At 34.6% G+C, this 27,917-nt stretch overlaps 1 protein-coding gene and 1 pseudogene across 3 annotated transcripts in view; one reads left to right on the top strand and one right to left on the bottom strand.

Moving 5' to 3' along the window:
* COL8A1 (collagen type VIII alpha 1 chain) overlaps positions 1-27,917 on the top strand; it is a 133,368-nt gene that overhangs the window by 64,201 nt on the left and 41,250 nt on the right. For all 3 annotated transcript variants that reach the window (XM_016144696.2, XM_016144694.2, XM_036219029.1), the window contains exon 2: positions 16,426-16,548. The gene's annotated coding sequence lies outside the window, so the exon portion shown is untranslated. The remainder of the gene's footprint in view (positions 1-16,425; positions 16,549-27,917) is intronic.
* Positions 13,497-13,615, bottom strand: LOC118602273 (annotated as a pseudogene).

Here is a 27,917-nt window from a genome sequence, read left to right as displayed (position 1 = left end):
TCCACATTCTCTAGGAAACAAATAACTTATGGAGCTCTTGATGTAGGGTTCTAGTGCTTCACAAAATTTCAACAGACATAATGACGAAATGGAATCTATCTGAGGAACTGACCTTTGTTCTGGAGCTATTACAACTTAAATATATTTCTGCATCCTACTGACCACCTCTGAGCAGCTCCTTTTATGTTCATTGGCATTGGTCCTGGGATCTATTTCCATTCATCTATCCATCATTCATCTCTCCATCTGTCCATCCATTCATTTATTGACAAATATTTGGGGCATGATTTTAGGCTCTGGGAACACAGCAAAGAACCAGACAGACAAAATTATTTCTCTGAGGAGGTCATAGTTTAGTGGAGACACAGAAATAAACAAGAAAACAAATAAATAAATTATTTTCAGATGACAAGTGCTATGAAGAATAAATAGGGAATTCTAGAGAGAATGATGTTGGAGAGAAAGAGCCACTTGCCATAAGGGAGACCCCTCTGAGAAAATGACATCCGGGCTTAGGCCTGAATTATTTTAAATTTTGAAAGAAGAATGTTCCAGACCAGAGGAATTATAATGCAAAGTTCTTAGGGACAGGAATAAGCTCGAAGTGTTACAGGAAGAGCAAGAATGTCATTATGGTTATAGGAAAAGGAGCACAGTTGAGTTGAGTATAAGATGGAGTTGAAGGTTCATATAGAGCTTTCTAAGCTAAGGGGAGTTTGTGTTTTATCTAAGTGCATCAAATACCATTGGAAGGTTTGTGATAAAGGGGTGGCATGACCTGATTTATAATTTTAGTGGATCCATATGCGTACTGGGTGGAGAAGGAGCTGTCAGGTGGGATGGGGATATAAGAATGGCCACAGGAAGAACATTTAAGAGACCATTACAGTAAACAAATTAAAAATAGTAGTGACTGTGAGAGGCGCATAAATTAGTGATATATTTTAAAGATAGAACTGACAGGTCTTATAGTGGCTTAGACAAGGGAAATGAGAGGAAAAGGAGAATCAAGAATGACTCTGAAATATTAGACATATGCCATTGGGTAGGTGGTAGTACCATGCCCTGACACTGGCTCTCTATGAATAATCTTAATCCAGATAGATAGAATGAGTTCTGTTAACTGTTTTCCTTTTTATTACATGTTTTCTTGAAGTGCAAGAGGCTATTTATGCTTTCAACACTTGGCATCTGTAATGAAAGAGTTGCCTTCCAGTGCAACTCTTTCCTGCGTGTATATCAGAACGAGCAAAATTTTGTTGGAGCCAGAGCTACGTAAACTGTCAGCAAAGAGAAAATAATTCTTAGGGTCTGAGGAAATGGGAGAATAAACAAAGGCATGCATTCTGATTTTGAAGTCCTCCTTTTCTCCCTGAAAGGAGTAACTTAGAGTGAGTCATTACTAAGGGAGTTGCTAAAAGTAGGATTAGGGTGGGGACCTGAAATGTTTACTTTCTAGGCCAATCTGCAAAGACTTGTGGACCTCTGAAGACTGCGTCTATGAATAGTCTATTGTATTTCTATATTTCATGAAGTCCATGAGAGAGCATTAAAAGATCCCACTCTGGGGCATGTCTGTTTGCCCTTATGAAAATGAGTACAACTTTACAATAGTATAACCCCTTCCATCTAAAGGTAAAAGAATTTGCAATTAGCAAACTGCTTACTATGTGATACCCTTTTCATTCTGAATTAAATTCTGATATGCCACACCTCAGTCTACCATACACTGGCATTCATAGGTTGGTAATTATAGAGCCAGAAGTAACCTGGTATAGCATAAGGCAACACTTTTCTTAGCACACTTATTAACTACAACTGATTAATGCATGAACATATGCAAAATACTGCTCCGAGCATTCTAATTCTCACGTTGGTTGAGAAGCACCATTTATCTGAATTCCATCATCTTGAGAAAGTTCATCCATTCGACCAGTTTCTCAAATAAGCGCCACAGAGTTGCACTGGAAAAAATTACTTCTAAGACAAACATTCCATCAGAATGATTAAAACCAAAATCCAAATTCATTGACTCTCTGAAGATAATACATAGATCCATTTAAGAATGCCAGTGGAATTTTTATATGCATGCTCTAAAATTTACCACACACAAAAAAGAAAGCTTACTAAATAACAAGAATTAAATAACAACAATTTCAATCAGCACACCTTGTCAACAATGATAGAAAAAAAGAAAAACCCAGGCAGGAAAAGTAATAGGTGGCCTTCCTGTCATATCAGATGAGTCAAAAGACCTCTTAATGGCACAAGCCACAATTGCAGTCAATCCTCAACGTTTCTTTGCATGACATTTAAACTTAGGGGAAAAAGTATTTTGCTAACCCCTTGGTGCTGAATGTTTGACCTTAAAACTTGCTGTTTGCTTCTTTTTTTTTCTCAATCCTCATGACTACAAATGCTATTATTAGTCATAAGATTGTTCAGTCACTTTTAAATTCCAGGCATGGTATTTGACTTTCTGGACTATAAATAATAGGGAATTCAAAATCCTAATTATTTCTAAGGGATCTAATTCTTTCATCTTTCCTATGTGCCACAGTTTTTCTCAATTGCATATAGAACAGAACCTATGTTAAGTTTCAGCACTGTATGCCCTGGAATTCTATGCTGAGCAAGGAGACATTTCCTGTTTTAAAAACAATGCATAAGTTTGTGTGTGGCCAGCGCTGGAACTGAATCTTAGCATTGCTACTGGTGAGTTAGGTGACTCTGAGAAAGTCATTAAAACTCTGCATTTTGTGCAATAAATAGAAGATAATATTTACATTACGGGTAGTTAAATAAATGATACATACTACATGTAAAATTATTAGTGCAAAATAAATATTTAGTAAATGGCATATATTTTTCACTATAATCATCACCAACATCACTTTATTTATACAAGGTAGGAACTGATTGAGCACTGTTTTCTACTTCAGCTTCTGATTGGCAAGGCTTATTTTTAGGCTTAAGATCTTGGATCTTATGATTTGTCTGATCATGACTGCACAAAAGCACATCCAGCATGCTACATAGAACAATCCACTTAAGAGAAATTCCAGGCAGTTAGTTTAGTCTGAAAATCCATCCTAGTTCATCAATTATAAATAATCACATGGGTACAAAAGTGAAAAAGGAAACATAAAGTCATAAGTCTTAGAGCTCAAAGTTTCATTTAAAATTAAGGGGTCCAACTCCTATTCTTTACAGATGTGAAAACTGAGAGCCTACTGCTGACTAAGATAAGTAATTTTCACAAGATCATGCAACTTAGTAATGAGCCAACATCAGAAAAGAACAGAGTCCCAATTAGGTTTATAACTTAAAACTTCTTGCAAACCAGTTATGATTCTGATACTTTTTAACTAATGGTGCTCTTTCAGAGAGATTGACTTGCCCGGTATTGCAAACGGGGTATAAATTTGGGGCTAGATTACTCGTTGTGAATGGAATTGCCCAATTCAGGTACTCTCTAAGGGCTCATTAGCCCTAAAATTTTTATTATTGTTCTGCTTATAATTCATGGATACTCTTCAATACATGGGCACATATTGTTCATCAATCTCTAAAATGTTTTTTTTCTTCTAACTAAAGCAGTGTCTTTATGATCTCATAAACAATTGTTTCATTATCAAATCTTTCCCCGCATTCAATGATCTCCCCTCTCCTCTTCATTTACCCAACTTCTGTTCAGGTTACTAGACCTTGTTTCCTCTCTCTTCCATATCTTCCCTCACTTCTTTGGCACTCATGAATCTTCCCTTCTTCTACACTCCTACAGTCCTTAAGGCTAGTACACACAACAAGAACACAATTACCTACTATGTGTGATGTTCTCCCCATGATCTCTTAAGTGCATTTTATCTTTCCAATTAGACCAATGGCCCCTTGAAGACAATTGCCATGACTTAGGTTTATCTAATTGCAGTGGAGCAGAATGCTGTGATGAATGTACTCATAGTAGGTATTCAACTAATACTCAGTGAACTGGGCAGGGGGCAGAAAGGAGAACAAACATTTTCTTGTTTCTTTAACCATTCTTGATTAACTTCTGAGAATCTACAAAAGCTAATACAAAAATTTTAAACTGGCAAGTTTGATTGAGGTTTTGAACTAATTAAAACTAATTAGAGAGGGCAGGGAAGGACAACAAACAAGCTGCTTCTAATTCCATCCTACAATCCTTTCTTTGAAATGCAGAAAAATTCATTTCAAACTGCCCAGATGATTGACAGTTTCTAAATGAGGTTTTTACTCTGCAGCATTGATTTCTGGCAATAAGTTCTGTCCTTAGAAGTGAAACTTTTTTCTGGGCTAAGAAAAACTTTATTAACCCTATATGTGATGAAAGATGAATAACATAGAATGCTATGAGCCAAAATTAGTAAAAAATAAATAAATAAATAAAAATCCATTGCATACTTATAATGCCATTAAATAAGCATGATGTGGAATTGGCACATCCTAGGAAAATATTTCTTATTCCAGCCTCTCTTTATTTAGTATGTATTTATTGAGTGCCTCATGACAATGATGGTGATGATAGAATATTAAATGTCAAATAAATATAATAAAAAGTTAAGAGCCCAGATTCAAGATTCAAAGAGTCTGAATTTGAATTCTGGATTACTCTGAAGAGTAAAAATCAGTGGAAGAAATATCAATAACATAAGATATGCAGATAACACAATCTTACTAGCACAGAGTAGCAAAAATTTGAATAACTTCTGATGAAAGTAAAAAAAAGAAAGTCCCAAAGCAGGATTGTATTTGAACCTCAAGAAGACAAAAAATAAAAAAATAAAATAAAACATGAAAAGAAGTTATATACATTTTTAACATAGGCAACGAAGACATTGAGGTTGTTAAAGATTTTGCTTGCCTTGGTTCTGTCATCAATTCAAGTGGAGAGTGCAGCCAGTAAATGAAGAGGAGGCTGAGATTCAGAAATGCAGCAATGAAAGAACTAGGAAAGATTGCCAAGAGCAAAGAGGTATCATTAGAGACCGAGGCTAAGATCATCCACATCTTCATGTTCTCAATTACTATGTACTGATACAAATGTTAGTTCATGAAGAAGGCTGATAGAGAAAAAAAAAATGATTCATTTGAAATTTGGTGTTGAAGAAAAGTTCTACAGATACTCTGGACTGACAGAGATGAACAAGTGGCTCCTAGAGCAAATTAAGCCTGAAGTATCACCAGAGGCTAATATGACAAAACTGAATCTGTCCTGCTTCAGGCACATCATGAGACGGCAGTGTTCTTTGGAAAAGACAACAGTGATGGAAAAAATAGGAGGTAGCATGAAAAGAAGACAAAATATGAGATGGATTGACTCCATAAAAGAAGCCATAGGCATAACTACAGGAGCTGAACAAAGCCACTGAGGAAATCACTCATTCATAGAGTCTCCAGGAGTCAGGGCCGGCTCAAAGGCACATATCACACACAACTTGGTAATTGTGTGGGCAAGTGACTTAACACTTCTCACTTTGCTCACCCTTTAAGTAAGAGTAATAGACTAACTCAGAGATTTGTTGTAAGGATTAAAATAAGGAGTGTTGGAGAGCATTCTCTAAGCCATTTCGAATTTCAGGAATAACACTAAAAATGGGGGAACACAAGCACGCCATACCCCTTACTCACCACCAACTTCAACACCGAAGCCAGGAGGCACACCTGCCGCTGGAAAAGCGCAAGTGTTACTCAGGGACATGTAGTGTGAGCTGGGCAGTGAAAGATAGGCCAAAAAAAAAAAAAAAAAAAAACACAGGAAAAGAACCATTAGAAATGTCAACTGATTGCTAAGCAGACCAGTCAGACAGACAGTGAGTCCAGAACAGTTAGAACAGTTTCTTTGTGCTCAATTGGTACAAAGCTGCCACTGCAGCCTGGGTGGACAGGGTTGAGGGAGAAAGATGGCAGGGACATGGTGATGCCTACAGAAGAGCAAGAAAGGAGTTTAAAACCCAGGTAGACTGGTTGTTTGCAGTAGAAAATAAATTGCTGCAACTTTGTAATAAAAGAAGAGTGCCTCAAGTTCATACACTTCTTCACCTCATTTTGCTATCTGGAGTATGATTAAATTCAGACAAACTTTCCTTGTTTAATTAGCCATTAGGCTTGAAGATGAACTTTTTTTAAGTTGAGCAGGAAATGACTTAAAAGTAAGGTGTGTTTGCAAGAGAAGGGGCAAGGGCAGGCCAGACCAGGCTGATGCATGAAAAGCAAAAGAGAAGAAGTTTACCTTTAGTATAAAATCCCTGAGAATATTGCAGCAGACACTGGGCTTTTTAAGTGAGAGAGGTGATGTGGCTAACCCTGATGTGCCTTGTGATGCTTAATTCAAAGTTCAGCAAAAGTTTAAAAGGAAATAAAGTGAAAATTGATCACTCAATAGTAGAATCACTGGAGAAAGAGATCCACCCCAAAATATTTCTGCCATGGACTTGTTTCAATGCCCTACTTTTGAGAATTCTTTCAATAATACAGATTTTTTAAAAAATTTCAAACTACTTAAGTGTTCGAAATAAAGAAATTATCTTTTAAAGGGAACTCTGTGTGTCATCATATTCTGAAAATGCTCATTTTGGTAGTATGGGCTTCAAAAGATCTCAGGACATGAAAAACAAAAAATATATTCATGTGGATAGAGACAGAGAATTACAGTCTCCTTTCCAGTGGACTAAAGCTATTTAATACATGAGAACAGTGGCTATGCAAAAACATTTAGACAATAATAAACTAAAAAATTATTTAGCATATACAAAAACTCTCACCCTTTGTCATATAAGCAGAAATAGATACCTGAGAGGACTTATATTAAAGTACGTACATTAAACTTCAATTAAAAGTTTTTAAAATAGACTTTAGAGGTTCTTGACTGAGAAATCATAAAAGGTCAATATGTTGACCTTTGTGGGTAAAAATAATAGTAGTTAAGATAAATAGCTGCTCTTTTTGGCCAAAAGACTACTTAAAACATATTCTTAGAATTGTTGGACATTAAAAGTGGATAAAACTTTTTAATTATTTTCTCCATTTCTCATTTATAATTGCAAAAACTAAGGTATTCCTCCCGTTGTGGTATTTAGAGGTAAATTACTTGTCCAACATGTTAAGACCTAGAAAGTAGTCTATTAAAACTATCATCTCTCCCATTCCAAGAAAGTGTGAAACATAAATTCCAATATTCTTTTAAGATTTTTATGACCTTGCAAATAAGATCCAGTTGAGACTAGAAAAATGGGACATGTTGACATGTCAATGTTTGTAGAATAAACCTCATGGGATCAATTATGGAAACTCAAAAAATTTAAGGGCTCTTAGCAGATTGCTTTATGTTGAGAAAAATCCAGAGGCCAAAGTGCAAAAAATTATAAATTGAAGACATCTGAAATAGAAGTCCTGTGAGTCCAGGAAAGAAGCCTGAGGTGTATTTAACAGCTATATTTAGAGGAATGACTGTTGGGGTAATACTCTCCTCTAATGAGGAAAGAAAAAGAGGAAATGAATTTAAATTACAACCAAATAAATTTAAGTTAGATGGAAAGATCTTATTGGCAGTGAAGGTTTTATAAACCCTGGAAAAGATTCCTGAGGAGGTTTTCAAATTCCCTATCTGGATATATTTAAGAGAAGGGAGATACCTATCAGCCCAGGGTGGTTGAGGTAGAGATCTGCCTGGAATTCGCTTTCAGCTGAATTCTGTAAGTTCAGATTAATTCTGAGATGTCAAAGATAGTAAATGCTACACAATGGCAAGAAATGTTGCCGAGAGAGAGAGAGAGAGAGAGAGAGAGAGAGAGAGAGAGAGAGAGAGAATCATTCAAAGTAATCATTTCCTTGGAAAATCAATTGTCATGTGCTAGCTGGTTATAAGTGGAATGTACAATTATAATACATTCTGGTTTTTATTTTCTTTTTAGCCTGGTTTCCAGTGGAAAGAAGGCTTATGAACTCTCTCTGGCAGGCACTGCTCTGATTAATACTTTTTTTTCCCTCCTTTAGGCTGGTTACAACTGAATCTCTTAGAAGAAACTAGACTTAAGTCATACTGCATGTGCCCTCAGAGTAGATACCTGTGAAAGTAAAAACCTTCCTCCTTACTCTCAAGGAAAACATTTTTTCCTCCTAATAGAAATAAGCAGGATGATTCTACCGCAACTATTACCCTCTGCTTCCTTACCTTTGCACAGACTCCAGCAAGTTCTCTGCAAATTGCAGTTTCCCCCCCATATCCAGCATACAAACACTTGCACTCCCAGTTTATACCCAAATCCTCTAATGTGTTGTACTTCTTTGTTTATGTGACTGTGCATCTGTTTGCCCCATTGCGCTCAGCACATCTACTGTCTTGTTTTTATTGCGCACTCCTAGAGGCGAGGTGTGGAGCCTGTTTAACTTGCTATGCATAGTACTGCGGGTGCACACGCAGGTGGGCAGTATAATTGTGCTTGACAGTGACGGTCCCTGGCATGCCTGGAAAAAAAAAAAAAAAGAAAAAAAAGACCCAAGGATTTATCAAAGCTGGAGACTCAATTCTCAGGGTCTCTGTCATCCATGGTCTTCCTATTTGCAACACACCAAAGGCATAATGGGTGTCAGAGACCATCTGGAATTGAGCGGTGCTGGCAAGGGACTAGTCAACAACTGGAAAATCTAATAAAACCAGGGTCTGAAATGCACAGAAAACAAGAGTGCATTTATTTGGGAGCTTTCCCTCCACCACGACCCTTCTTTCTCTTGTATGGAAGCCCAATCTTGCTGAGGTCAAATCATCATATGTCAGTTAAATGTTATATTTCAGACACTCGATGGAAAACTATCAAGTTCATAGTATCTTGGCTTCTTATTTCTTTATGTTTACAGCCCAGAAGGAACAAAACTCATTTTCATCACAATTAATACTTCTTCCCACCAATCCCCACAAACCCTCTCTCCAACCTTCCTTTATACCAGTCTTCTTCATTGACTCAAGAGGACAGAGACAAGTTGATCCACATTTTTTGGTTGGGTTAAAATTTTTCAATGCCTATTCATTACAAGAGTCTTCCAATTTATACCAAAGGACAAAATGATTGATGAAAACCCTTCCCTCAGGGAAAGCACGGGAAATAGTATTTCATTTAATTAAACAAATATTTTCTAGACATCAATTATGAGCCACTCATTTTGTGCTGGACAGTGAGAGAGGAACAAAACTTAGACTCTATTTCCATAATGTGTGTGTGAATTAGTTAATTTAAAGTTTTATTTAACTATCTTAAATATAAGAAGATTTCTTTATTGCAAAATCATGGTGGGGATTAAATGACATAATATATATCATTTAATATATTTAGCACACAGCCTGCCATAGAAGACATCCTGAACAACTAATGGCTACTACTATTACTGCTGAATTATGGCTTAATTTAGAACTATATATATATTTTTTTAAGAGCGCTCTCTCTGGAAATCGAATTTGACTTCGAATTATAGGCAATACCATTTGTTATGAGGGTAGGGGGAACCATCACATTCAAATGTAAAAAACTATCATCTAAAACAATGAAGCATTGAAATTATTAACTTCTGACCAAAAATGGTGCTCAACCTCATCCTGGTGTCCCAAGAGAACCTGGTTCTCTTCCCAATCTTTCTATGAGGAAGGTTAAGAAATGTTCCAGAACTTGAATCATATCCCAAATACACACAACACATTTTTTTTTCTCCTTCCTGCTTTTTCCTGCCATGGTCTGGATCACAGTTATTCCATAAGACAAAGATATACTTGAAGTTTTTCACATTTATTTCAAAGGTACAGAAAATGATCATTTCAGGGCATTGTTATAATTTGTTAGCTATTACTGAGTCACTATCACCAATTAATCTTAAGCAAGAATAAATTTTTTAATTTTTAAAAAACTTTCAATTATAGTTGACATACAATATTATATTAGTTTCAGGTAGACAACATAGTGATTAGACATTTTTATAACTTACAAAGTGATCATCCAGATAAGTCTAGTACTAAATCAACTTTTAACTGAAGGTAAAACTAAGTCAAACTTCGCTCACCCAAGGCAATTTCATTATACTTGTCCAAAATAAATTGCTTCCCAAGTCATCTCAGATGAGGTAGAATATTTAATTAATCATTTACTTACTTAATTAATTATATAAACAAATATATGATAGATTAAAATGCAAATGACAAGAAGATTGAACAAGGATGTCATTATATAGTTGTCCAAACAAGAGTGCACTTACTTTGTACTTTTTAGGTATATTTAAGCATTGCTCTATAATGCCAAATATCTGGATAATAATAAGAAGACTTCATACCTGATTCTTCTTGAACATTTACCTTACAAAGATATGACCTTAATCTTTTTCTGAAATCTGTTATTTAGAAGACCTCTGGTCATGCCTTGAAATCACCACTAGATTCTCAATATTTTATCCTGTCTGAAGGTCCATCTAATGATTTAATTTGAAAAGGGTCATAATTTCACCTTCTATATTTTCTCAGGAAAGAAGAGGGACTTCTGGGAAACATTTGATATATTTCTATTTATTATAAATGGATGTATCTAGAATAAAAATCTCATAGACTATTTCCTGTCAAATATCACCACTTAAGACATATTGTAAGGACCTAATTTTTTATTCCAACCAGTTTTTGTTCTCCAGTTCCCTAAAGTCATTATTTCTCAAATTTATTCATACACATTGAAGCGTTAATTAACTTCTCACTCCCACCTTCCTTATTCCAAACTAATGGAATCCAAATATTTCAGATATACTTTAGACATTTAGATTTTTTCAGTCCTTTCTTCTACCAGATCATTTAGACTCAGTTTCTTTGAATTTTGTGACCACTGAATACTATTATGAGGACATAATGTAGGTTTTATTTTAAAAAAGAAAATTGATGCTTCTCTAACCATAATCTACTTAAAAGACCAGTGATCCAGCAATCCAGATCTCCAATGGTGGCTTAGATTTTTTTTTTCCTGTTATTCTAATTTTTCAGGATTTAGTTGTTAATTCAGAATTGATCCTGTTTTGGTAGAATTGGAATTCTCAATCCTAGAGTTTTATCTGAGACTCTGAAACCTGAAGTTTTTGTAAAAATCAGCTGAAAGGTTAAGGAGTTCCTTCGGATGGGTGGAGTTCCTTCCTCCAGCTCTCCAGACATCATTAAGCTGCAACAAAACCAAATCAGATGTATTACTCCATGAGGCAATATGAATAGTTTCGGGAAACCTCAAGTCACCTCACCCAGGTCTTTTTCTAAGTCCTAGCATTTCTAAACAACCTAGATGAATAGTTCCTATGGAAGTCTTGTGCCTAATATAATAGCATTGTTGGTCAATGAATATTTGTCATGCTCCAGACAATGGCCATGAATCAGTGAAGCAAAATATAGTGTGCCTGAAAAACCTGAAACTAAATTCTAGGATAATATCAATGGGATAAGAATAGGCAGGTCCTTTGTTTTGCTGATTTCTGATTCACCAATCTTCCCCTTCAACATTATGGGAAAGAATAGACTCTCTTCTCATTGCCTTAACTCATTTGTTGCATGGTTGTGAAAATTAGATGAGACTATATAAATAACAAAATCAACAAGGAGACTGGCCCAAAGGACACGTTTAAAAAATGTGTATTTCCTTTCTCTTCAAGAATCATAAGAATTTGGCCAGCCTGCTTTGCAGAGGAAATTCAAAGCTGGTAGGGATAGGCTATGTTGAAATAGCCTAATATAATTTGTGTCTGAGTGTCTGAATGTTATATAATTTCTGAAATAGTATGGCATATCTATAAATAGCAATTTAGATTTTTTTCATGGATTTTATAAAAATAGATCTATTACTATAGAATCTTATACCAGACCATTAAGGCACAACCACTAAGGTTCCTGAATCCCAGAATAAATAACACTAAAAGGAACAGTTTTGCTTCTTTTGGGTTTTTTTTTATTATTATTAATATATAGTTGACATATAACATTAGTTTTAGGTATATGACATAATGAATTAATATTTTTATATACAACAAAATGACGACCACAATAAGTCTAGTTAGCAGCCATCATCATACATAGTTAAAATTTTTTCATATGTTGAGAACTTTTAAGATCTACTTACTCTCTTAGCAACTTTCAGATATACAGTACAGTATTGCTAACTATTGTCACCATGCTGTGCATTACAAAGAGGAACAGTTTTAACTCCCATCTACCCAGTAGGGTAATTAAAATAACTCCTCCTTCTAGAAATTTATATTAAGCCAGCCTCAAAAAAATGAAACTGTTTTAAACACTTTCAGTGCTAAAAGAAGAGTCTTGTTTCTTATCAAGTAAATAAAACACATGTTCGACGGAGAGGTGCACATTCTTCATTTCAAAGCAAGGAGCCTGCTGAGTGATGTATAGTTTCAAAAGTATCTGATTTAACAGAGGAGCTCTCATCATACTCCTGAAATAATTTTATACTGTTGTGATTTTGTTCGTGGGTGTTTATTTTTTCAAAATTGAAGCAATTTACCTACCCAAAACCATTAAAGTTTTTTAAAATGCCCATGTAATTTACATTTCTGGTTTTTTTTAAATGATGTCAAATGCTTTTTTTTCTTCACTGCTAAGTTCTGTGTTTCAGAAGTACAAAAAGTATTTGCAAGGCATACAGCAAATATTTACAGGACACCTACCATGTGCCAATCCTAGCTCTGGTTGCGAGGGATGTTACAATAAACAAAACAAATAAGTTCCCTGCTCTCAAGGAGGGGTAGGGAGAGAAGAAAGATTGATGTCCAGTCAGACTATAAATGATTAAAATATCATTACATAAAAAAGATAAAATTTCGACTATGGAATTTAGAGAATTGGATCAGCGATTCATGAAAATGAGTGGTTGATTTTAGATTGGATGGTCAAAAAAACCTCTCTGAGGAAGTGATATTCAAGTTGATATTTAAATGGTGAAGGGCTCAGCCGTGCAGTTTTCTGGGGGAAGAGAATTCCAGGCGGAAGAACAGCAAAGGCCCGAAATGGGGGACCAGCATGATGTTTTCCAGAAGGAGGCCAGTGTGGCTGGAGAATAGAGAGCAAGGGAGAGAGGGGGCATAATTGGGAGGCAGGTAAAGTAAGAATTATATGGGGCATGGAAGCCAGAAGAGTTGTTTAGGTCTGCTGTTAAGTGCTATGGGGAGCTGTTGGATGCAAAGGGTGGGAATGTTAAGCAAGAAAATAATGTGATCCGATTTACTTTTTCAAAGTTTATCTCATCTGCTGTGTGGAGAGTAGAGCAAGAGTAGATGTGTTTTTAATGCATTCGGAACCATTGAAGAGTTATAAAAGCAAGAAACTTCACTCACTCATTTTCTTTTTTTCTTTTCTTTCTTTTTTTTTTTTCTTTTTTTTTGGCAAGGCAACCCTTGGTTTGCCTCAAAGATTGCAAGGATCTTGTCAGTTTACAATCCCTTATTTTTTAAATTTTTTAGGCCTACAGCACCTGGTCTTCCTTGGTAGTCTCCCATCCAAGTACTAACCAGGCCCAACCCTACTTAGCTTCCAAGATCAGATGGGATCGAGCTTGTTCAAGGTAGCATGGCTATAGACCATTTTCATTTCTAATATATCTGACTATTGGTGTAGAGAATGGACTATGGTGGCAAGGGGTATGTATATAGAAGAAGACAGAATGGAATAACTTTCAGCTAATTTGGAAATGGAGCTCAGATAGTATTTTCAGATTGTAAGAAAAGAGATACTACTTACTGAGGAGCCATTATGCAGACAGTTACACAGACAGGCAGCAGACAGATAATCTCATTTAATTATCACTATACCCAATTGAATAGGTATTTAGCCCCATTTTCCTTATATAAAAATTGAAACTCAGAGGGATAAATCATATTTGCAAATATCCAGCAAAAGTAAGTGGCTATTCAGGATTCAAAGCTTGGTCTATGTGACCATAATGTACTAGTTTTTTCTGCTCTACCATTGTGTCCCCAGGTCAGGATTAGCAAATAAAATATCTCCAAAATTTTATTCTAAATAACAAAATAATATTCTGTAATATGAAACACATAATTTATTTAACTATACTGATGAACATTTAGATTGTTTCTATATTTTTGTTCTTATAAATAGAACTATGATAAGCATTTTATATTTTACCTCATTTCTCTTACCTTCTTACCTGAATTTCTAGATTCCTAGCAAGGTCAAAGGATATGATATTTTAAAAGCTCTGAATACACAATATTAAGTTATTTTCCAAAAACTTTGTGTCATTTATACTCCCACTTAACCCAAACCAACATTAAATATTATTTTTATCTTTAGCAATTTAATAACCAAAATTTTAATCCCATCATTTTGTACACATTTCTTTTACTTACAAATAAGTTTGAACTACTTTTCATGTTTATTAGCCTTTTTATTTTTCTTTTGTAAAGTTTATGTTCATTTAATTTCCCATTTTTCTACATAGTAATAGTAAGATCTCTTCATATAAAAAGGATGCTGAGACTGTCTTTGTCAGTTCTGGCAAATAATTTCCCAGAGTGTCTTTTATACTTGATTTGTACACTTAATTTTTGAATTTTTTTATTGTGAAATATACATACAAGAGGGTATGCTCCAGTTTTATCTCCAGCACTAAGGATTGTGAATTTTGGAAGAAGATATTGGGGAAAAAAATCTTATTGTCCAATACAATTAATCATCATGAGGGCAGGAGCTGTTTCTATTTTTTTTTTCCAATGTTTTATCTCCAGCACTAAGCATTGTGTCTTATGCATAGTAGCCTTCAATCAATATTTATTGAAGAATGATTTGGGAAAGGTGCCAAAGTATTGATCAGCCTTTTTCTGCTACCCAGTCTGAATCTGGAGGATTTCTTGTTCATGGAGGCAGCTATGTGTGTGGAGTATCTTCTTCATATCTATCTCTATTACCTGCCAGTTATACCACACAAGAAATGGACTGGAAAATGCAAGCCCCAGATTTACCATCATTGAACTTTATTATTAGAAATTATTTGAGATCTCATGGCTTTCCAGAAACAAAAAATTCTCAAATCACTCATGGCTGACCCAAACTATATTTATGTCTGAAAATGCACAGATTGAGCCAAAGTTCAGAATACTGCTATTCCCACCTTCAGGATTCCCTATGGATGGCCATGAAACAGAGCCTAGGCCTTGTATTTTGGGGACACTCATGTTTTATAGACATTCAGTAACTAGAAGATATTCAAGTATTTCTTTATTTTATATCGAATACTCTTAAACTATACTTTCCAATAAGGTAGCCACTAGCCACAAGCAGTTATTTAAATACAAATTAGTTAAAATTAAACAAAACTAAAAATTCATCTCCACATTCGTATTAGCCACATTTCAAGCACTCAATAGCTATACGTGACTGATGGCTATATACAGTGCAAATATAGAATATTTTCATTATCACGGGAGGTTTTATTGAATCGTACTGCTCTAGAACATATCATTTAAATCACACTGCAGAAATTCTATTTTGGATACCCAATTCTGCAATTATTTTCTAATTGACCAATTCCAGCTTTCAAATCTTTTTGTCTATCTAAATCTTTTTTGAACAACAAATGTAGAAAATGTTTCCTAAACAAGTCTTTGAGGACTGTGTCAAAACAAAATAGAGTATCTATTATCCAAAATAGAGTTAAATTTCTAAAATTCAGTTTAAGTGGAAAGAAGTCCAATACAATTTGTAAAAAGTCTACATTATAAATGATTCCTAAAGTGTCTTCAACTAAATTGCACAAAAGCTCAAACAAAAACCTGAAAGTGTTGCCAGATTAAAGTCCTAACAGATTCGATTTGATAAATAACTAAGAATAATTTCTAGCTTAAATACTGTTGTATACAGACTGGGTGGAAAATGTGTTGCTGGAAGAGTTCGCTTTTTAAAAATAAACCTAACTTTTCTTCCTGAAGTATAACTTACTCACAAATTTGCTTCCTCTGTAGCAAATGCCCAAATCCTTCCTAAATTATCTCAAATCTGTACTAATGGGAATTAAATTAATGAGAACTTAGCACATAATATAGCCATGAAAAGCAATAAAGATACATAATAAAATGTTTATTTGAACAAAAACTACATATAGTATATGTGTAAAAATAAATAAGTGCATATCTACATGTATAGAATCCCCCTACACACCCCCTCAAAAAAAATTCTCTCTCCTCATCAGCATGCAAAGATTTGTAATATCTCCTAAATGTGCATTTAAATTTTGACAAATAATAGCAATTTTTTAACTGCGTATTAATATATTCCTATTATGTAATTTCTCCTATGATCTAAAACAATTTACTTTGATAACAATTCAGCTACTTGTCTTTCTGAGAAAATGTATCCTTTTATTTCTACTTCAGACACTGTTCTGGAAGCGGAGTATCTGGTGAAGAGACAAAAACCAGCCTTAAGCGTGCCACGGGAAGGCACAAAGGCACAAGCAAGGACACTAGTCCTGTTCCCAGAGGCAGCCAAGTCTAAATGTAAGTGGGAGAAGCTATGGAGGGAGGCAGAGTGGCCTGGCCACTGGTGGTCCTCAGGGGAGGAGGCCACGGAGATCACTGTCGGCAGCACAGGGGCGGTTGGCTGACACTCAGGTATCCAGCCTGCCTGCGTGTCCTATCTCCTATCCCCATCTCCGCCACTGCAAAACCGTTAGACCGTTGCTACTAACGCCAGGTTCTAAAATCCTAGATAGTAAAATACATGTGCAGAGTGTGATGCTGGTGTTTTAAGTCTAGGCATGTTGAATAGAGTCTTAAAATAATCGTTTCCATAGGACCTGACTAGGTTATCCAAGTGTTCACCAGATGCTAACAGCTAGATTTTTGCAGAGGAAAATTGCTAACTTAAGCTTCTTTTCATGATTCAGCAGGGGGTTTTAAGTAATAAAAGATCTGGAGATTTGCAAAATAAGTAATTCCAGTGCAAATGGAAAAATTAAAATAATCTTATCATCTCCTAGTCATATCTGTATGTGCTTTTCTACCATTATCAAATTTCTCCTAATTGGGCCAGTTTTTTTCTGGTTGATATTTTACAGTTTTAAGTTATGAGTTGTAATGAAAAAAATGATTCCTTTCAGATGACTGAAGTGACATATACTAAATTTTCCTAAAGACAGTTTAGGAAGAATGAAACAGGGCATGATATAATAAGTAGTTTTATTCACATATGATATTGAATATATTCATAGAATCTTTTTCCCTTAATTGACCTATCATTAGAAGCAATTAAAATATGAAATACATCATTAACTTTCAAACTTTGATGGAAAATACCATCCATTTCTGACAAGTAGACATTATCTCATAGTATCCACAGCCACTCTATGCTTATTACTATTGCCTGGTTTTAAGTGTGACTTTTGGACACACAACTCAATATTTCCTAATATTTAGTAGTACAATGGCTTTTTTTAGTCTATATAATTTTATTTAGTAATTTAGAGAATGAATAGTTAAGATTCCTCAGATTTTTTGTTCTTGCCGGAAGTGCACTGGAACAAAAGAAAAAAAAAGCTCGGCATCTAGTCCTACATTTAATGTCATGTAAGCACATCCAGTCTAGAATGAATTCATTCTCAATTCCTGGAGAAATTCAAATATGTTAAAAATTTTCCTAAGATATCATATTTTTACTACAGGTAAATTATTTCGGCTGGATTTCATTAAGGCCAGATGTTAATCAAATGAAATATTTATAACACATAACCATTGAATAAAAAATATATGTTCATTTAAGCAACAGGTTATAGGACTCAAGCCCTATCAAGTCATAATGTCAGGGTAGGGTTCTAAATACAATACAGAGAAACTTTATAATTGTTGCAACCAACAGTAGGCTCAGCTTCTGGATGTTTTGTAGCAAAATCTTGTTGCCAAGGGCATTGATGGGCTCACCTAGTAAAAAATTATAATAATAGTGTTAAACTAAATCATAAAAATGCAGAAGGTGGTTATTATAGGGCAGAGGAGAGAAATTGCTTGTAAAGTTATAGTAAAAATATCAAAAATACATTTATTAGACTTTTAAAAAATTAAGCTTTGTTTTTAAACTAGGGTGCAAAAGCATTAAAATGTAAAGGTTACTCAATAAACTACTTTATTCAATGGTCAACAGCAACGATTCAGCAAATGAAAATAAAAATTACATTTATTCAACAGGGTCATCAATTCAGGCAGGCCCGAAGCTTATACATGATAGTTTTCCAATAAAAATAACCAGCTGAAAGTCATTTTTAAGAAAGAATTTTGACTGAAAAAAGAATAAAGAACTTTTTGAATGTATGTCTTCTCAGTGAAAATGAATTTGGCTTGTACTTAATTTTATATAGCATAAAACTCTAAATACTTTACGTGATTTTTAAGTTCTAGAAGAAATTAATTTAAAACAAAAATTAAAAATGACCTGAAAAACTTAATATGAAAACCATGATAAGTTTACAATTAGGAAAAATGGAAATAGATCATGATAACTCATCCTCTGTGTGCTCTCCAAAAATAAAGGATGTGACTTTTTAAATTATTTTTGGATAATCTGGAATTTCCTTTCTGATCATCTTTTTACCTTCTAAAAATATAGATTCCTGAGTCATAGAACATAACCATTTCATTAGGCATATTTTATATTTTCCTCAAGTTAAATAACATATCTCTAAGTAACACTTAACATAGAAACAAACTCCTTTTACTCATTAAAATATCTAATGTGCCTTATACACAGTAATCACAAACAAATATGGCTTGAACTTAATTATTCCCACTTTATGTTCAGAGATTAATGTGCCTCTTGGATTCACACTAGAGAGGTAGTATCTCACACATGAGAATTAATGAGCTACATCTGTAACCAAAAATAATCCATGGAAAACCTGCTGAATTGATCCATATCTGCTTTATTAATCAAACCCAGTACAGAAGGGCTTTCTTGTGGTTGTACCATATTTTGGAGATAAATAGAGTGGGGAAACCACAGTTCAATTTAGAAGTTGTTTGAAAGTTTGAAGAATATGGGGGTTTATATTATATGACAGCAATAAAGTCTAATCTTTAATGGTTGTAATTCTAATATATAGGTATATAAATGTCCTGTATGTATAATTTTACTGCAGAACATTATGACAATGGCCAAGAAGACCCAGCTATTCAAAATGGAATTTGGAATTTACTTCTTATTGCCAATCTCTTCCTTCTTCTTTTTTTTTTAAATTAAAAGGATTTGCTTTTTTCTTTTTCTTTTTTTTTTTTTTTTTTTTGGTGGGGGTGGGGGTTGATTTTTTTTTTAAGCCAGCTTGGTATGAACAGCCTTTAGTTGAAGCAGATGGTTAGAAGTCAGAAGCCCAAGATTCTATCCTTGATTCTCCTACCAACTTGGAATGTGGCCTTGGGCAAGTCATGAGAGTAAATGTACAATAAAAGGGGCATTAATGCCTTACATGTGTCCGGTGCTTTATGATCTAACAGAGCACTTTCACATACAATATCTTATTTAATCTTTCCCACAGCCTCCTATGAGAAGTGTGGCAGTTATTAACGAGTTCCATTATAGAAAGTAGGAATCTGAGACCGAGAGAAACTAAATCACTTGCTCACAGTCACGTCAATATCAAATGTCAAAGCTAGGAAAAGACGTATATTATGATTCCAAGTTAGCCTTTTGTCTTTTTTTCTCTACACCACACTGCTGCCCTCTGGTGCCTTCAAAGAGGGAACGACCAGAGCTACACTGTCCAGTATGGTAGCAATGAGGTAAGCGTGGTGATTAAGCCCTTGAAATGAGGCTAGTCGCAACTGAGATGAGCCATAAATGTAAAACCCGTGCGGGATTTCTAAGACTGTGAATGAGAAAGAATGTAAAATATCTCATTAATACTTTTTATTGGTGCTAATGCTTTCGACATCTTGAGTTAAAGGAAAATATATTACTAAAATTAATCTCACCTATTTCTTTTAACTTTTTTAACGTGACTACTAGAAAATAAGAAGTCACATATGTGACTCACATTGTTTCTATTGGACAGCACTGCTCTAAAGGATTCCATTGTTCAGCGCCCACAGTACAGATTTCACAGTACTGGCCCCATTTATGCACCTGTCTTGATGTGGCTGAAACAAATTCCAAAGACTCTGTCAAGCATAGAGCAATGCACGTTATCGGCAATGATTTGGTCTTTCTCACATCTTCCACATTCAAGGGAAAAGTCAGACTTCATTAGTTGATACCTCAAATTGCTCATTCAATTCATTAAAACAGCTCATTTTATACTTGCTGAATGCTTGCTTGAAAGGCTTAGAGTAAAAGTACCACAGAAAGAACTATAAATTGTATTTATGGCTCTGTAGCACACTTTATTTTAAAATATGTTCCCATTAAACATTATGACTGAACAAAATATTGGACTATTAGGTAATATCAGCAATATAAAATAATAATTATATATAAATTTATTATAAAATACGGTATGTTTTCTATCCCCTTCCAACTCACTAAGATATTTTATATTTAACTCCTAAAGTAGTAGTACTACCATTTTGGAAAATCTAACTGAAAATCTAACTGAAAAATGGATTCTTTATTAGGAGAAAATAAAAACAGTAACAAATAGTTCAAATCACTGAAAGCTAAGATCTATTTAGCATTTACTATTTGGACTCAAGCACTATGCTAAGAGGTAGACCAAATTATCTCATTTAAGAACTTGAAAATTAGCAACAGGGAGCAAAACCAAAGCTTTTAACCATTTACTACCTAGTACATCAATGCTATTTGAAATCACAATGCAACCTATCCTGATAGAATATCTGGGATTGTTTCATTTTATTCATTTCAACTCCACAAGTATTCACCTAGCAAGTACAATGGACCAGAACAGTTCTAGACACTGAGAGAATATTGGGGAATATGACCAGAGCTCTGCCCAACAAGAGTACACAAGTTAGTAGGCTTATGAACATAGTTTTGAAAAATATATATTTGTAAATAAGACTATATGAAGGAAGACTTACTCTTTATTTTCTAAAGGGTTTCTTTATGTTATGATAGAATTATTTATAGCATCATTTCCCAGTGTGTTAAAACTTACCTATTGTTTATAAAGCAAAATTCTCATTTATATATAAAATGAATTTCAGAGGTTTGCTTTCCTGTATATATTATACCCACATGGAAATTATCTTAAATCTTTCTGCAAAAAGGAAGGAAGACAACAAACAAAAAAAATAAATCAAAACAACACTGAAAGTCACAAAATAGTGAGACTAAAAGAATATTGTAACTTTTTGTATAATAATATGCTATTTTTGCAGGTAAAAGTTAAAATTTGCATATATAAGCTAATTATATATTAATTTTTAAAAAGACTTCAAAATATAATGTATAATTTGTTGCCAATTTATTTTTTATTATTTTATGTTAGTTTCAAGTATACAGTACAATAGTTAGACATTAAACAACTTATAAAGTGATCCCTCTGATTACTCTAACACCAATTTCTTAATGTTCATGTTTACCTAAGAACAAAAAGAAAAATATTAGCAATAGCCAACTCTGAGTGGCAGAATATTACATATTTCTATGTCCTTATTTACACTTTTCTGTAATAATTCCAGAATAAACATGTAATACTTTTATAATAAGTAAATAGAAAAATTATTGTTATTAACTCTAAAAAAGAGTGTAAATGAAAAAGGCAAAAATTGTCTAGGGGGAGTAAAACACAAATTTTGTTCTCAATGACAAAATTTTAAAATAATTATACATTTTTTAGGTTTTTCTTTTCAGGAGTTATTGTCTCTCCTTTGATTCAAGATAAAGCAACCTGTAGACTATTTAACTTCTCTAGACAAGGAAGGTGAAAATTGGATTGGGTTTTCTAGATTGTCCTGAGAAAGCAATTTTACCCTTAGCTTTGAACATGAAAAATCAAGATTGTAATCTGAGCTTTTAAAACTCAAAGTTGTTACTCCAGCAATGAGAAAAGCAGATCATTATGTAAAGTGCAACTCTTCTACCTTAAAACAAACAGGGCCATGCATCATATCTAATGATGTCTGTTTAAAACAGATCTTAGTCTTAGTCCCTGAGATATGTGAAATGTCATGTGATTGTCATATAATCACATCTTTCAAGCTGGATAGGGTCTTAGGGATCCTAAAAACTGAAAAATAGAGATGTTTTAGGCATCCTATTTAAACATTTATGGAGAAATATGTGGTGTGATAACTTCTTTTATGAAAACATTAAAATTTTACTTCAAAGAAATCTCAGAAATAAGTTCTTTATGCCATTTAATCATTAAATCATATGTCCACAGACCATTGGAGCTGAAAGGGGGCTTCCAGATTATTTCACCCAATACCAATATTTTGCAGATGATAAAACTAAAGAACAGGATAGTTATTTTCTCAGGAAAAAGTGAAATCGTTATAAAATTTCCCAAAGAATCCAGAAATTTCTGGAACCTTACCTAGGAAAGGCTATTTCGAAACCTACCAGAACTTTTTAACTTGAATTTTAGTTTTGTTGTCAATTCCCCTATGTAAAGAAGAAAAATGCTAATATTGACTAATATTCATGTAATATACAAAAAGCACATTCACAGTGAACACATATAAAGTGAAAACCAAAAATATAACAAAACCAATGATTTCAAACCAGGTCACTAACTCATTACTCAGCTTTCTTCCTTCAGGGAATCAAATAATTTAAAGGAGCTTTCTTTGTCACTTTTCAGACACAGTTACCTATTATCAAGAGAAATCGGCTACTTCCACAGCTGCTGATAGACCAAAGAATAATGGGACATTTATTCCTTGTTTTAAAAAAGAATGTCAAAATCCTTCTGATTTTATGCATTAATGAAAAATATGCTTATAATAAAATTATATGTATTAAAAACATGTTCCTCATCCCCCCAAAATACACACCTACTGTCCATTACATAGACTGTCTTAAAACAAATAATAGTAAGCCTTTTTCTAAGTTCAGTGTCTGTCTAAGGAACAGAAAGAGTAACACTTTATTTTAAGGAAAATAGAACAGTGCTTGCATTTCTATTGTCATCTATGAGATAAGAATAACAGCAATTTAAAAGTTGTTTAAAAATTAAATCAACTAATATTAGATGTAAAATGCTTAGTACAGTGCTTGGCCCATAGTTAACATTCATAATTAATATTCAATAAGTGTCAGATATTATTAGTAGTACTATTATTATTATTTATAATATGATAACTCCTCCACATACACCTTTCCCTGCAATCAAACCAATTTCTTGGCAATTGCCCACATTGTTTCATGGCCCGATGCCCTAGCATGCGCTGATCCCTCTTTCTAAATGTCCTTTCCCCACTTCATCTCTTGATGAATTCCTACCCATCACCCGAAGTTCAGCTCTGGAGCGTCCTCCTGTTACCTGTCTTTCCTAATCTCTATGCCTGACTTAGTTGCACTTGCCCATTTCCCAGGGGACCCTGCACATTTGCTTCTTCTAGCATTTGAGAACATGACACTTTTTCACTTGATCCCTTCACTTCTAAGACGCATGCATGCACAACTGAAAATACATCACACTCATTGCATCACACATTTTTTATCCCTGTAGAAATGTCTATTGAGATGAATGAACCAGCTCCTGTATAAATAAATAGGGATTTTTTTTTTTCTTCATGAAGAGGTATTAAGCTAAAATGTGTGACCTAGAGGTCTCAGTTTTGAGGCAGCAAGGAGTGCAGAGTATGCTGGGAAAAACAGGAGGATACAACTTAGAATCTTGGAGCCACTCTCTGCCACAAGCCTAACCCTCTGTCTTCAGTGAGTCATTTAACTTCTCTGATTCAGTTTTTTTTTCTCAGCAAAATGAGTGGGTTGGGCAAAATATTGTCTAAGGACTCATCCAGCACAGACATTTATATGATGCTAAGCATTGGTTCATTTCAGTGGTTCTCAAACTTTAGGAGGCATCAAAATCATAAGGTGGGCTTGTTAAAACACTAATGCTTGTTCGGTAGGTCTGAGATAGTGCCCGATAATTTACATTTTTAACAAGTTTCAGGTGGTACTGAGGCTCTTGTTGGGGCCGGGAAATAGATTTGGAAAACCACTAATTAATCTTCTTAACACTGTCCTCTTGTCACTTGATGACAGCACACCTGATATACAAATTCACAATGGGATGTTGGCAGATAAACCCAGGCTTCTGCAGGGCTGTCATGAGGTAGATTGGGCTCTGTGGGTGAGTCTCAAGAGTGGCCACAGAAGGCAAATTTTGCTGCTTTCCACTGCCTGTAACAGTTTTTATTATTATTATTATTAAGGCCCACCTTGTGGGGAAGGGAAAGCCTGAATTCACAATACTCCAGGGCACAGAAAACAAATTCCAGGGTTTCACTCATCTGCTAAAATCTGGAGCAGCTGAAGTCACAATGGACCACAATTGCCATCTAGTGACAGCTTTTAGTTACTGCATCTAAACACTACAAAAGTGATGCATTCATTTGGAAACTTTTACAAAACTATGTTCAAGATGAGAACTCCTGACACAAGCTCTAATGTACTCTAGTCTTATCTACATTTGTATCTAGATACTGTAAAAATGAACACATATATATCACTTACCATGTGCTAAGCACTATTCTAATACTTTATGCATGTTCAGTTATTCATAGCAACCCAATGAGAGACATACAAATGTTATCTCCATTTTACAGACAGGAAATATAACCCGAAATATACCAAGAAACTGAGAAGCTTGGCTGAGATTTCCCAGCTAGTAAACTGGTAGCCTGAGATTGAACCCAGACAGCTCCTAGGGAGATATTACCTTCGCCAGCCTTTCTTAAACCAGCAACTTAAAATACTTACTGAAACAACTGGTACCTGGAAATGGTCTTCAGTCCCCAGATATGGATCTGAAAATCTTTATAAAATAATAACTAAAATAATTAAGTCATCTTATTCTTCCAAACGAAATCAACCCATGCATAATAACTAAAGAAATGTTTCTACCTACACAAAGATACCATAATGCAGCAAGAGGAACACCAACTCGGGATCAATTTTCAACTTGCTATGCAATCTTGAACAAGTTGCTTAACTTCTCTGGGGTCCGCTTTCTCCATCTATAAAGTAGAAAAATAGAAATGCAGTTTGCATGGTTCGGGAGTTCCTTAAGGCCATATTACATTTTAGAGTACCTGCTCAAGTTATCCAGCAAATAGGATCACAATTGTAAACAAGGAGATAATGGGCAGTAATCATATTTTCTTTTCTCAAATTGTTCTGCATGTGGGGAAGAAGTTGGACAAAAGATTCTATCTCCTGGTCTATTGTCAAGAAGTGCTAACAGCAAATAACAACACTTGTGGAGTTTTCAGAGAACTGAAGAGCTTGACCAGGGAGGTCTATGTTTCACTTCTCTTTCTGGATGTTGCACTTGGCAGATGCATCTGAGCCCTACACTCCTGCCTGTTATGCCACTCAAAGGTCCTCAACAAATGTCTCCTGCAGAAAAGTCACATCTTTGCTGATGGATTAAGGTCCACCCACCCCCCTTTCCTTCCCCTACTCCAGACTTCCTTTATCCTAGGTTTCTTCCTGGTCCTGGCTAACCCTTTTAGCTCATTATTTAAGACTTCTCAGTTACCAACCATTTCTTACCTCAGTAAACCAAACACTACAGATGATTATCAAGTCAAAGTATTAGTGTTTACTTTGCACTTGTGTTTATGTAACATACTAAGACCTGCTTGTATAAAGATTCATAGTAATGAAGATAAAGAAACACATATACAGAGTTAGAGAATAAAGAATAATCATTAAAATACAGTAGAGTAAAATATTAGTATTTCACTTTAATAGATTTTGTTGTCATTTCAAGTATTTCCACTTATTTACTCATCACAGTAAACCCAGAATTAGGCTAGATAAGTTTTATTAACAACCTTGCTTGAGAAAAGAAGGTAATTGAAAAAGAGAAATTTTAAATAGCTTGGAAAAAAATAAGTGAATGGTTGAGGGTCCACATATCTTAAGTATTAGGCCTAAGCTTACCCCACAATTATAGTTTATTTTAACAGTAAAATCCTGACATACTTGAGTTAGAAAAATGTTCCTTGTACAAATATGGTAGAAATAAAAGATTAATTCAACCTTAAGGATAGCAAAAACTCTTCTTTAATTTACTCAATAAACATGTGTTGAGAATCTACTATGTGCACTGTTTTAGGGTTAGGGGACTTAGCAGTGAATGATGCCAAAAATAGCATTTCGCCTTCAAAGCTAACATTCTATCTAGTTGGAAATAATTCAGTAAACATGAAAACAAATAAATATGCAATACAGTTTCTGGTAATGAAGAAAAACCAAGTAAGGAAAAGGGGTAGAGAATGGTGGGGGCCTTAAGGGCACTGCTTTAAACTGGCTGATCAGGGCGGGCCTCTCCGAAGAGGTGACATTTAATGAGGGTCTGGAGGAGGCTAGATTGTATGTACAAAGATCTGAAAGGCAATTCAGGCAGAGGGGACCAGCTGCAAGTTGGAATTCCCAGGGTTGGGAGCTTGCTGTACTTGTTCCAAAGTAGCAAGGAGACCACTGGCACAGTGACTACAGAGATGGTGTCTAGGAAGAGGGCAGGACCAGATCATGTAGGCCTTGCAGACTGTCTGTGGCAGGATCTCAGAATTTACACAAGCTGGGGTAAGGAGGCCTGGGAGGGTTTTGAAGAGGAGAGCGGCAAAACCTCATCTACAACTTTAAAAAAATCACTCTGGTTTCTCTGGAATTAACCAAGGAGGCAGGGACTCCTGTTAAGGGGTTATTACACTGGTCTAGACAAAATGTGATGCTACCTTAGCATCAGGAACTAAGGATAAGTTTTCATGCAGATGGATTAGATACGTGAGAAAAGAAGCTATCAAGAACATCTCCTAGGTATGTAAAACAATCAAGTTCATAGAAGCAGAAGTAGAATAGTGGTTGCCAGGGGCTGGGGAGAGAGAGAAGTGGGGATTTGCTGTTCAATGGGTATACAGTGTCGAATGTGCAAGATGAATAAATTCTAGAAGTCTGCTGCATGACAGCGTGCTTACTATTAACAATACTATATTATACTCTTAAAAATTTATTTAGAGAGTAGATCTCATGTTATCTGTTTTTACACAAGAAAAGAAAGAGAGAGAGGGAGAAAGAAAGGAAGGAAAGGAGGAAGGAAAGAAAAAAGGAAGGAAGGAAAGAAGGAAGGAAGGAGGGAGGGAAGGAAGGAAGGAAAAAGGATTATTGCTGTCCAAAGTAAGATCAGACTTTAAAAACTGTGATAATTTTGAGAAACTAATTTTTAGAGAAACAGGATTAGTTTTCAACATTATTTTTTGTGAACATGCAATGTTATTTAACTATAGCTTTTCTCAAAACTTTAATTTAAAATGTGGTTATGTATTTATCAAAATAAATATTAACTTTAGGAAAAGACCATATAAACTCAGAATTTTGATGCAAAAATATTTTTAAAAGGAACATCTCTTAAACTTTGAGCCCAAGCAACGGGATAAATAGTAATTTCATTTTCCAAAATAAGAAAGCCTAGTTTTTCAAAATTTATAACCTTCTATTTGTATGGGTTAATTTGATTTCAGAATTAATTTTGGAAAGGGAAAAAATTTTTTAATTCAAGAATCTTTAGGATGTGTCACCATCTTTTTAAGGATGAGCCACGTAGAGCAATAATGTTATTCTGCCACCACATGGAATCCCACTCTGAGATAGAATCCTGAACCAGACAGTCAGCCTGATCTGTTTCTAAATTAAGCATTCTTTTGTAAAGTATTTTCAAAGACCCATGACTAAGGAATTATAA

The sequence above is a fragment of the Rousettus aegyptiacus genome, unplaced genomic scaffold, assembly GCF_014176215.1.
Source record: "Rousettus aegyptiacus isolate mRouAeg1 unplaced genomic scaffold, mRouAeg1.p scaffold_m13_p_4, whole genome shotgun sequence".
NCBI lineage: Eukaryota > Metazoa > Chordata > Mammalia > Chiroptera > Pteropodidae > Rousettus > Rousettus aegyptiacus.
The sequence above is the reverse complement of the archived record's forward strand: the minus strand, read 5'-3'. Positions and strand labels throughout refer to the sequence as shown.